Here is an 11,261-nt window from a genome sequence, read left to right as displayed (position 1 = left end):
GTATGTGTTTCATAACGTCCTTAGGAATGCTGAGCACTTCTTTTTCTACTTTCAAAATTTAAAAAAATTTTAAATTTTGGTAAGACACACATGACATAAAATTTACTATCTTAACCATTTTTAAATGTATAGTACTATATTTTTAAGTATAATCAATCTCCAGGACCTTTTCATCTTGCAAAACTAAACAACTGTACACATTAAACAACTCTCCATTCTTTCCTCGCCCTATTCCCTGGCAATCACTCTTTTACTTTCTGTCTCTATAAATCTAACAACTCTCTAAATCTCTAAATCTCTAAATCTAACAACTTGTATGGTTCCTCATACAAGCATAAGTGGAATCAATACAGTATTGGTCTTTTTGTGACTGACTTATTTCATGTAGCATAATTTCCTCAAGGTTTATCCATGTGGTACCTTGAGTCAGAGTTTCCTTCCTCTTTAAGGCTGAATAATATTTCCTTGTATGTATATACCACATTCTGTTTATCCATTTGTCTGCTGAGGGACACTTGGGTTACTTCTACCTCTTGGCTACTGTGAATAATGCTGCTGTGAACATGGGTGTACAAACAGCTCTTTGAGTCTCTGCTTGCACTTCTTTTGGGTATATGCCCAGATGTGAAATTGCTGGGTCATATGGTAATTCTATTTTTGATTTTGTGAAGAACCGCCATACTGTTTACCATAGAGGTTGAACCATTTTATATTTCTACCAACAGTGCGCAAGGGTTCTAATTTCTCCACATCCTTGCCGACACTTGTTATCTTTTTTTTTTTTCATAGTAGTCATTCTAATGGGTGTGAGGTGGTATCTCATTGTGTATGCATGTGTTTTAATTAGAGACTTTATTTTTTAGAGTAGTTTTAGGTTCACAGAAACGTTAAGCAGAAAGTACAGAGAGTTTCCATATACCTCTAACCCCCACACACAATCAGCCTCCCCCACTGTAAACATCCTACACCAGAAAGGTATATTTGTTACAATCAATGAATCTACACTGACACATCATCATCACCCCAAACACATACGGTTCCTTCTTTTGGTGTTGTATAATCTATGGATTTTCAACAAATTCATAATTACACTCATCCATCCTTATAGTTTCATACAGGATAGTTTCACTGCCCTAGAAATCCTCTGGGCTCTGCCTATTCATCCCCTTTCCTCTCCCCGCCCTGGCAACCACTGATCATTTTGCTATCTCTGTAGTTTTGCCTTTTCTAGAATGTCATGTAATTGGAATTGTACAGTATGTAGACTTTTCAGGTTGGCTTCTTTTAGTCAGTCATAGGCATTTAAGTTTCCTCCATGTCTTTTTATGGGTTTGATAGCTCATTTCTTTTTAGTGCTGTATAATATCCCACTGTCTGGATGTACTACATTTTAGATATCCATTCACCTACTGAAGGACAACTTAGTTGCTTCCAAGTTTCGGCAATTATGAATAAAGCTGTTCTAAACCTCCTTATGCAGATCTCTGTGCAAACGTAAGTTCACAGCTCATTTGGGTAAATACTAAGGAGTGCAATTGCTGGATCTATTAATTGAGGGATAACATACATACAGTAAATTTTAACTTCTCAATGAGTCCTTTTCAAAAAATAAATTTTTTTGTGTACATTTGAAGTTTACAATGATGTTATGAGAAACATGTAGACAGTAAAATGATTACTATAGTGAAGCAGATTAACATATATATCTTCTTACATAGTTACTTTTTTTCTATGAAAAGAGCAGCTAAAATGTGCTTACTTAATAAAAATCCCTAATATGAGACAATTTTATTAACTGTAGACCTCATGTTGTACATTATATCTCTAGACTTGGTCATCCTACATATTTGCTACTTTTTGTCTTTTGACCTATACCTCCTGATCCCCTCACCCCATCCCCTCCCTGGTAACCACTCTTTTAACTACTACCTAAATCAAGTTTCCATGTAACATCTCCCAGTCAAAAATCCGCCCAAGGTAAGTCCTACTCTGATAAAGTTGTAACTTTTAATGTAACAATATCTGTCTTATTTTTCATGGTATCTATCTTTTGGACCTTGTATAGGAAAATATTTTCCAACTCATAATTGTATAAATATTCATTCACTACATTTTATTCTATCACTTTCATTATTTATCATATTGAAATCTTTAAACCAGGTAAAATTTATTTTAATGTAAACTATGAGATACGGATCAAATTCCCGTGTCTCCTCTGTTCCCCCAAGGGCTACTTTCCAATGTCATTTATTAATTATTCAACACCATTTATTAAGTAGTCAACACCATTTGCTTGCATTTATTGACTAGTCAACACTATCTCCATGATTTGAAATATTCCCTCTTTCTTTTTTAAGTTTATTTATTTATTAATTTTATTTTTTTACATTCTATGATGTTGTGGAGCAGTTGGGGGGGAGGGGTAGAAGGGAAGGGGAAAGGAAGTAGGGTGGGAGAAGGAGGAAGCGGGGGTGGGGTTGAGGCCTTGGCACCCCCCTCATTCCTGCAGGAGAGGCCAGAAGGCTTCCTGCAGTGGCTTGGTCATAGCTGGGCTCGGTGCAGATGTCAGGGGTATGTGGCTGAAACCCTTGCCCCCCACCACCCCAGCTCGGGAGCCCAGGGCACTTCCTGCTGCCGCTCAGTGGTCACCACTGGGCTGGTTGCAGGTGTCGGGGGATGAGGCTGAGGCCCTCAGCCCTCCAACCATCCTGGCTCAGGAGAGCCCAGGGCACTTCCTGCTGTGGCTTGGTGGTTGCCACTGGGCTGGTTGTGGGTGTTGGGGGGCTGTGGTTGAGGCCTGAGGCCCCGCAGTGCCCCAGCTAGGGAGAGTCCAGGGAGCTACCTGTGGCAGCTTGGTGGTCATCATGGGCTGGTTGCTAGTGTTGGGGGGCATGGTTGGGGCTCCCAGGCCTCCCCACTCCCTGGCTTGGGAGGCCAGGGGACTTCTGGTCCTTCTAAGTTTTATAGGTGTTCTTTGGTGATGTGAGACCTTTATTAGTCAGTATCAAATTTTGTCTCTGGTCTGTGGGTATTTTGTTTTTTCTTTCAGTTCTGTGCTAGATTGTTCACTGTTCCCAGCACTTAAAATCTGCACTGGAACTAATTTGTTGTCCTTTTCTTACTTCTAAAATAGAGGAACTTCCTGTAGGGACCAGCACTTGAGCCCTGTAGTTGAGTTAAATTGCTGTTTTGCTGCTGATTCCCTGGGGAAGGCTTTTTGTGCAGCTCAGGTTTTAATTGTTGACCTTGCATGTACTTCCAGCTCTCATGAGGTCCGGTACACCTGGGTTGTGTGGAAACACTGGTCTGGGCCTGAGTCTTTTCAGTGAACTGCACTCCCTGCAGTTCTGTATTCCTGACCAGTCTCCACTGAGTGGTCCTGTGCTGATTGGGGGGCAGATTGGCTGTCCTTGCTGTTTCCCAGTGTTCATCCAGTGAGCCTGTCTCCCCCGCAGCCTGCATTCCAAACACTTCCCATGGGGTGGGCCATGGACAAGTCCCTTGCAATGACTCACCAGCCTCTGAGTGGCTTCTCTTTTCAGTTGTTGTGGCTTCTTGCTCCTATGTGGATCCACAGGAACCCTGTAAGTAGTCTTGCTGGCCTGGGGACAACAAAGGCCCTCTTCTCCCCTGCCACCTCCATGCAACTTTATCAAAAGGGCACAGCTGCAGCTTTTGCCAGCTCCTGCTCTGTATGCTCAGCAGCTCCAGCCTTGAAGTGGCTGAGGCTCGAAACAGTCAGAGAGGTTCTTTCTCTCATCATGGCTTCTCCCATCTTCATGTACTCTGTAGGTCTCTCCTCCTCTTCCCCTGAGCTCTAGTGGCTTGGCTGTCATTGCTTTTTTATAGTTGTAAATTGGTTGATTTGTGGGACAGAGTGATGCTAGGGACCATCTATTCCACTGTCCTGACTGGGAGCTCCTATGCTCTCTATCTGTCCTTGGATCTTTCCCTTTATTTTTCTATTTATTTTTGTACCCTTATCTCATCATTTTAAATATCGCTTAAGGTTTTAATATCTGCTGAAGTAAATTGTGCATCTTCACTCTCTTTCAATCATTTCTTGGTTATTATTACTCATTTGTTCTTGCTGAAAAACTTGAAAATCAATTTGTAAAATTCTCTTTTTCCATCCCCTGAAAAAGTTCAGATTCTAATTGGAATTACATTGAATTTATATATTCACTTAGAAAATGTTGAAATCCGAGGCTGGGGCTTCCAGTTATAAGAGATACACCTTAAATGAAAGGATACAGTAAAAATTGAAAGTAAGAAGCACTAATCAAAAGAAAGTTATATCAACATCAGAAAAAGTAGATTTTAAGGCAAGAAGCAGTCCTAAAGACAAAGAGAGACATTTTATAACATAAAAGTGTCAGTCCACCAGAGGATATAACAATTCCACATTTGTATGCACCTAATAACATAGCTTATATGTATGCTATATACAAGCATCCTTCAAAAAAGTTCATGGAAAAATGGAATTAAAAGATCATATAAATCATTCCATGAACTTTTTGAAGTACCCTCATGTGTATATATACATGTGTGTATATATGTATATTTATATAGAGAGAGCGTGCACAAAAATTGACTAAACAGAAAAGAGAAATAGATAAATTTGCAATCATATCAGGATATTTTAACACAACTTTCTCAGTAAAGTTCCTTGATAGAACAAGAAAGAAAAAAATCAGGAAGGGTCTAGAAGATTTGAACAGGATTAAATCTTATCTGTGTAACAAGATGTTGAGTCAACAATCTTCTGTTTCCCTGAAATTGTCACTAGGGCCCCCAACTGCAAACCACAGGCTCAAAGAGATGGCTGGAAATGGAGCCTAACCCCTCCCCCAGGGTTTACCAAGAGGCAGCTTAACTGGCCTTAGGAGGAGCAGCAGCCTGCCCACCCTTTACCTCAGTCTATGGAGAACGCTGCAGAGAGGAGAGAGATGGAGTTTGCCAAGTCAGAGTCCTCAGCCTTGTGGGGAGAACAGTGTTCTGGTAAGAGGGATTCTCTCCTTTCTCTGCAGGGAGGAGAGGGGGGAGTCCAAGAGGACAATTGGGAAGGTCCACTGTGCCCACGCTGCTTCGCATTCCCTGTGTATCTGCTTAGGCAGCAGCTGTCCTGACCTGCCCTAAGTCCACCTGAGGAGGGTGGGGGAGAAGGGAGAATGAGAGCATCTGAACTAGACCAGATTCCCCATATCAGGGAACTGTACGGTTAGGGGGTGGGCGTGGGCGTGGTTTGCACAAGACCTTCAGAAAACCCCACACGTGACCACTAGTAGAAAGCCAGTATTTGGACCGTCAGTGCTAAATGGAGAAGTGACAACCAAAGGTTCAAAGTGTCAACTTTGAAACCTGCCAGTCAGCAAAGTAAAAAGACACATGTCTTTTTCCCACCATCCCTCTGGGATGACCCCAAGCCTGGAGGAACTAGAAACAGAATACAACCCACTCCACGTTCCAGGTGTCCCAAGGCTTGGGCTGGCCTGGGAGGTGCCCCAAGATCCGGGCTCCTGTAACCCTGCTCCTTCCCTTATTAACAGTCGGTTCCCTCACCCCCACTCCCATACTCATCCTTCTCCACAGGCAAGCATTTGGGGGCATTTCCCCACATCCCTATCTTCATCCCTCCTCATCAGGAGAAGCTGGGGGTGGGGTGATAGGGGAAGGGAGAGTGGAGGGCTTTAACAGTACGGATAGTAGTCTCCCCTCTGGATGGTTCTTTTATTTTTTTTTATTTTTTTTAATTTTTAATTTTTAATTTATTTATTTTTTTTAAAAGATGACCGGTAAGGGGATCTTAACCCTTGACTTGGTGTTGCCAGCACCACGCTCAGCCAGTGAGCGAACCGGCCATCCGTATATGGGATCCGAACCCGGGGCCTTGGTGTTATCAGCACCGCACTCTCCCGAGTGAGCCACGGGCCGGCCCTGGATGGTTCTTTTAAAGTCAAGCTCTTTACCTGACATCCAGGCCTGCCTACCCAAAAAGGTAGCTTTTAAATGAAATCAGGACCCTTCCCCTCATTTTGTGATTAGGGGCTGTGGTTTCCCTGGGAAAGGTTTCAACCCACAGGGACTCAGCCGAACCTGTGCTGTTAGGACCCTTTGCCCACCTCTTTAGGCAAGACAGGGATGTTCCCCAGGAAGACTAGAGTCTCCAAAGGAAGATTTGTAGCAAACTGCTGGACTTAGGCCTTATTGTTACTATTATTGTTATTATCAATAGCTGCCATTTATTAAGTCATGTCTACGTACTACAAAATCATCCTAAGCCCTGTGTATGCATTGTCTCATTTAATCCTGATATTGTTTATATTTTAAAAAGTGAGGACTTTGAGGCCAGGGAGGTTGAATAACTTATTGAAGTCACACATCCAGTAAGTGAAGAAGTCAGGAATCCATCCCAGGCCAGCCTAGTTCCAGAGCCTGTCCTTGTGACCTCAGCATTATGCTTCCCCTAGAGCTGAGGGGAAAAATTAAACTTACAACTTGGTGTTAGCTGAGAACGGTTGGAGTCATTACTTTTAGTGTTCCAACAGTGAGGTTCTCACACAAAAACATAGTGCAAATAATTTAGAATCAGTTTTAATTTCAAAACATTCCCGCAAATGCAGGTCCTACTTTTCTTACATTTGATTAAAGAAGAGTTCTTGGGTAGCCAAAATAACCTTTCACAAGTCAAATGAAGGAGCTGTGAAAAACCAAAATAGGAAGGGGCCTCTCAGGACCTCATAAAAGTTGAAGTTTATAACACATTTTTCACTGTCTTAAAAATACTTTACTTCAGTAACACCTTGTGGTGAGAACTGAATCTAGCTGATCGATCTGGCAACAAGGGTAGACTCCTGAAGAGTTTTTTGAGTTACCCTGGAAAAAGAGTTTGTGTGGGGCCAAACTCTGAATAACACCTACGAAGTTCACATCCTCCGGCTCTCACAAAGCAAGGCCAACTGCCCCAAGTTTCATAAATATAAGGCCAGTTATAGCCCTTCACTCCCCAGGCAATTTTAAAACGTGAGCTAAGTCAAGTACCTGAAAAGGACCTTTTGCCTCTGGAATTGTTTTTGCTCCTCCTGAATTGTGGGCTCCGCTCCTCAGTTTTATTTGTTGTGCTTATTATTTATTTTTTTACTCTATGGACTTAGCTCTGTTTGGCCAGACACAGAGTCCAGTTTGTCCTGCCTTAAGTAAGGACCACCTGTGCCTCCCCTGACTCAAATGAAAGGTCTATTTGTTTATTGGTTATTCTACCCAAATTCTACGCTAGCTCCTTGACAGATTGTGCAAATGGGGATTCTCAGATCAGCATTTGACATAGAAACAGATGGGCTTTAAACAACAATTTCACCACAGGTCCCTGCCATAATTTTTGCTTATGGTGGCAAGAATAGTATCAAATCACTCGCAACTTTTATTGACCTTTTCCCCTCAGTTCTGGGCCATGGGAAAGTTGACTGGGCACTGCTGTCCTGCTTGATGGGTCAGAATGGTGGCAACAGCTTTCCTGAGGGCCGATCCGGGCTGAGCTCCGACACCACGTGCTTTTCCACTCATTAAAATAAATATCTGACCTTGTCTTTGGATGAGCTGGTTGCATAGCCCCTTCCTATTAAAAAAAAAAAAAAAAAGGAAAGGGAGATATTTTTTTTGCTCTAATGATATGGCTTTATTTTCTTGGACAAGGAATGGTCTCTATATACAGCAGAGCATACTATCTAATTATGAACAGAAAGAAGGGCTAAACCTCTAATGTTAAAGCTATTACCGAGGTAGGTATTCATTCTCAAGCTCTTCCCAAGCACATAAACAAGGAGATAACCACATTGTCCAAAGTTTGATTCCCTGGATTTGCTTACACAGAAACTCTTTGTGGTTACTGCAAGTTCCTTTTCTGCTGTAAAGTGGGAATCAGTGTGGTAAGTGGGCCATCGGCTCTATTGCTCCATCTTGGTGAGCTGTGTGAAAACAAAAATGAGTTGAAATTTGAGAACCTTGGACCTTATTCAGCTACCAATAAAGAATGGCAGCTGTACCCCAGGCACTTGCCAAAGATTACAATTTCAAGTTTGCTGTCACAAAATATTTATTAAAGTGTCACCAAAGGGAAACTTGGAATTATTTAAAATCCATGCAGTCCATTTCAGTCCCAGATATGACCAAATGCATCCCTAGGTTAAACCAGGTTAGCAGATAACCAGGTGTCTCAGCTGGGCGACACTGTCCCTGCTCCACCTCCACCCCGCACCTGCTGAAGTTCCAATAGAATTACTTTTACTGCATATTGTGCTTTAGTGAGATGCCATCATTTATGTGGAAAAACAGAAACCCTCTACTTTATGTTTGAGTTTATTGTGCAAATTATTTATGATGACATATAGCCCATCAATGATGGAAATGTAAGTTGTCATGGTTTACATTTCTTGCCTTGTTACTGAATCCACTTTGTTGCATACTTGATTTCTATACTCCTTTTCCATCACATTCAATTTATTTTCTCTTTGTAATATTTTACATATCTTAGGACTCTGAAATCCTTTCTACAAGGTACCTAGAGCCTACCTATATCAAGTCCTATGGAAGGTGGCACTTAGTAGGCATATAGTAAATATTGGTTGAATGAATTAAAAGTGAAGTGTAAATAAATAAGAATGAAAACATCCACTTCTCCCTCACTTGGGTTTCCTCAACACTTATGGGCAAAGTTTTTGCCTATTATCCTGTGTGCACTCATCAGTCCTGAAGAAATTGCTCTTGTGCTGCATTGTGAGAGTGCGGCGGCTTTCTCTTACTCTGTTATCCACTCCTTGAGGACAGAGAGCACAGCATCTACTTCTTGTGTACTTTGAACAGTGCTCTGCACACACTAGGTGCTCAATAAGTGCAAATTAATGACCCATGGCCTGGATATGTGTGACCCATCTTTTTGGGAGTGAGAGGGTCACCACCACTCCATGGTCCAGCTTATGTTATCTAAAGACAATAGCATTTGGTGTTCCCATTTATTTTACTAGTTCACTCACCTTGGGTCATAGTTCCCCCAGTGGTGATGGTTGGCCCTAGATTTTTGTCCCACGCACCTGTCATGACATCTGTTGCCTTTGCCTGCCCAACATCTATTTCTCCTTCTACTACTAATGCCACTATGATTTTTCTCTGGAAATGAATGCTCCGTCACTCTCAGTGCATGTGACTCAGATGGGGTGTAAGCACATGGTCCAGGCTTGGCCAGTCAGAGCATTTCATCCCCTTGACCACAGTGATTGGTCCAAGGATGAAGTCATGCTCAAAGCCATGACCTAACAACTCAATTCCTGGACTTGTGTTGAAACTTTTGGACCCAGAAGTTCTTTTCGTGCTGAATTTGCTTAGGCAACAGGCTATAAAACTATAGCTGTCAAAGACACCTTATTGGAAAAACCTCATTATATAAACAATCATTAAGCATATAAGAGGCAAGAGATGAATACAAAATGAGTCTTGATCACAATGGATACTGGGATCAGCTGTGTTTGAACACCAGTTTGAATTGAATTTTCTGTCAGTGCAATGAAAAGAATTTGAACTAACACAGGATTCTGTTATTATGTGGTCTCTTCCTGGGCCAACTGAAGTCTCAAGGGTCATAATCAGAGGTCTTGTGGTTACAGAGCAACACTGGGACTGGGAACAAAAATATCTGCACGAACTGATCTTGAGTCTACCATATTTCAATTAAAAATTTAAAACTCCTAAGTCATGGGAAAGGTGTAGAATACTAGGCTGGGTGAGAGAAGTTCTAGACACAGGTGTTTAAGTCTGGTGAGCAGGCGTTAAGAGCTGTGCAAGGCAGCAAAGATGGCATGGGCCCTACTTGATGAAACTTTGCGTTGGTACAATGCCATGAACTTTTTTTGAGGTAAAGTGAGGTGAAGAGAGGAGACAGCTGGGGGTAGGGAAGCTAACCACAGGGAATGATAGAGGAATATCTAAGAATAGGCTTACTTCTTCTAGTCTAGATGATGTTTCCACTTCTGTCACCCACCAATAACCCCTTACGACTTGTCAAACACAAGTAAAATCCTACATTCTCATTTGGGCCAGAAAAAAGACAGAAAATAACCCTGGGCTATTGTGAGAGTTCTTTTTGGAGGAGAGTGAGGTTGGGGAAAGTACTCCTTCCCAAGGAACCGATCACAGAGGTGATCTGCTAAGCCCAGAGGGCTGCCCAGGACTTCTTCAGGCCAGAAGACCAGCAATTCTCTCCTCTTTCAGTCAGTTCTTGCTTGGCTGTCCACCAACTAGGTTTTGTCCAAAGATCTCTGCTAGCTCTTGCAGGCAGGGTTTATGTTGATTGGGTTCCAGCGGTGAGGTCACCCTCATGGAAGGTTTCCATATATGACATGCCTCTGCTGCTGTGCCCAAGAGCTTTCCCAAGGCCCTTTTGCTGATGCTGTCCAAGAACACAGTCTTGGCTAGATTCCCACATTGAAGGGAAAATGGAGTTTTGGTTTCTGAAAATAGGAGGTATTGTCCTTTTTGTCCAATTAGAAAAGCAATACATGTTCTCTGTGGTACATTTAGAAAATTCACAGGCTAGAGGGGGGAAAAAACAGTCATCTACAGATGATGAATATGAATATTTTGATATATTTCTCTGCCATAATTTTTATGAATACATGTATCTATATATATTTTAGGAAGGCATTATGTACTGCAGCATGGTTAAGAGTGTGGGTTTGAAATTCTGACACAATTCATTTGGTTGGAGTTCTGTGGCCTTGGGCAACTTAAACTCTTTGTCTTTTCAACCACAAAGTGTGCTAATTCTTAATCTAGTCTTCATCTGGTACCACATTATCCTAACAGGTTTATAATAAGAGTTATCTGGTAACAAAATTTACCCCAACATTCTTCTTCTTTAAATTTTTTAAATGGTTATTTCACATATTCGAGATTGATTTTAGAATAATCTTTTCAAGTTAAAAAAATGAGATTTTAAAAGTAGACTCACATTAAATTTATGGATTAAAGAAGATTAATATCTTTAATGCATTAAGTCTTTCCCTCATGGAATATAGTGTGTCTGTCTTTCCATTTTTTTCTTCATGTCCCTCTGCAAATCTTAGTAGTTTTCTTCATATAAAGCTTGCACATTTCCTGTTAACTTTGTTCCAAAGTATTTTACATTTTTAGTTGCTAGGGTGAATGAGATTTTTTTCCCCGATCACAACTGACTATTACCTGTACTAGACAGCTATTTTCAATGTTTTTTA

Source organism: Cynocephalus volans, chromosome 14 (assembly GCF_027409185.1).
Source record: "Cynocephalus volans isolate mCynVol1 chromosome 14, mCynVol1.pri, whole genome shotgun sequence".
Lineage (NCBI taxonomy): Eukaryota > Metazoa > Chordata > Mammalia > Dermoptera > Cynocephalidae > Cynocephalus > Cynocephalus volans.
The sequence above is the reverse complement of the archived record's forward strand: the minus strand, read 5'-3'. Positions refer to the sequence as shown.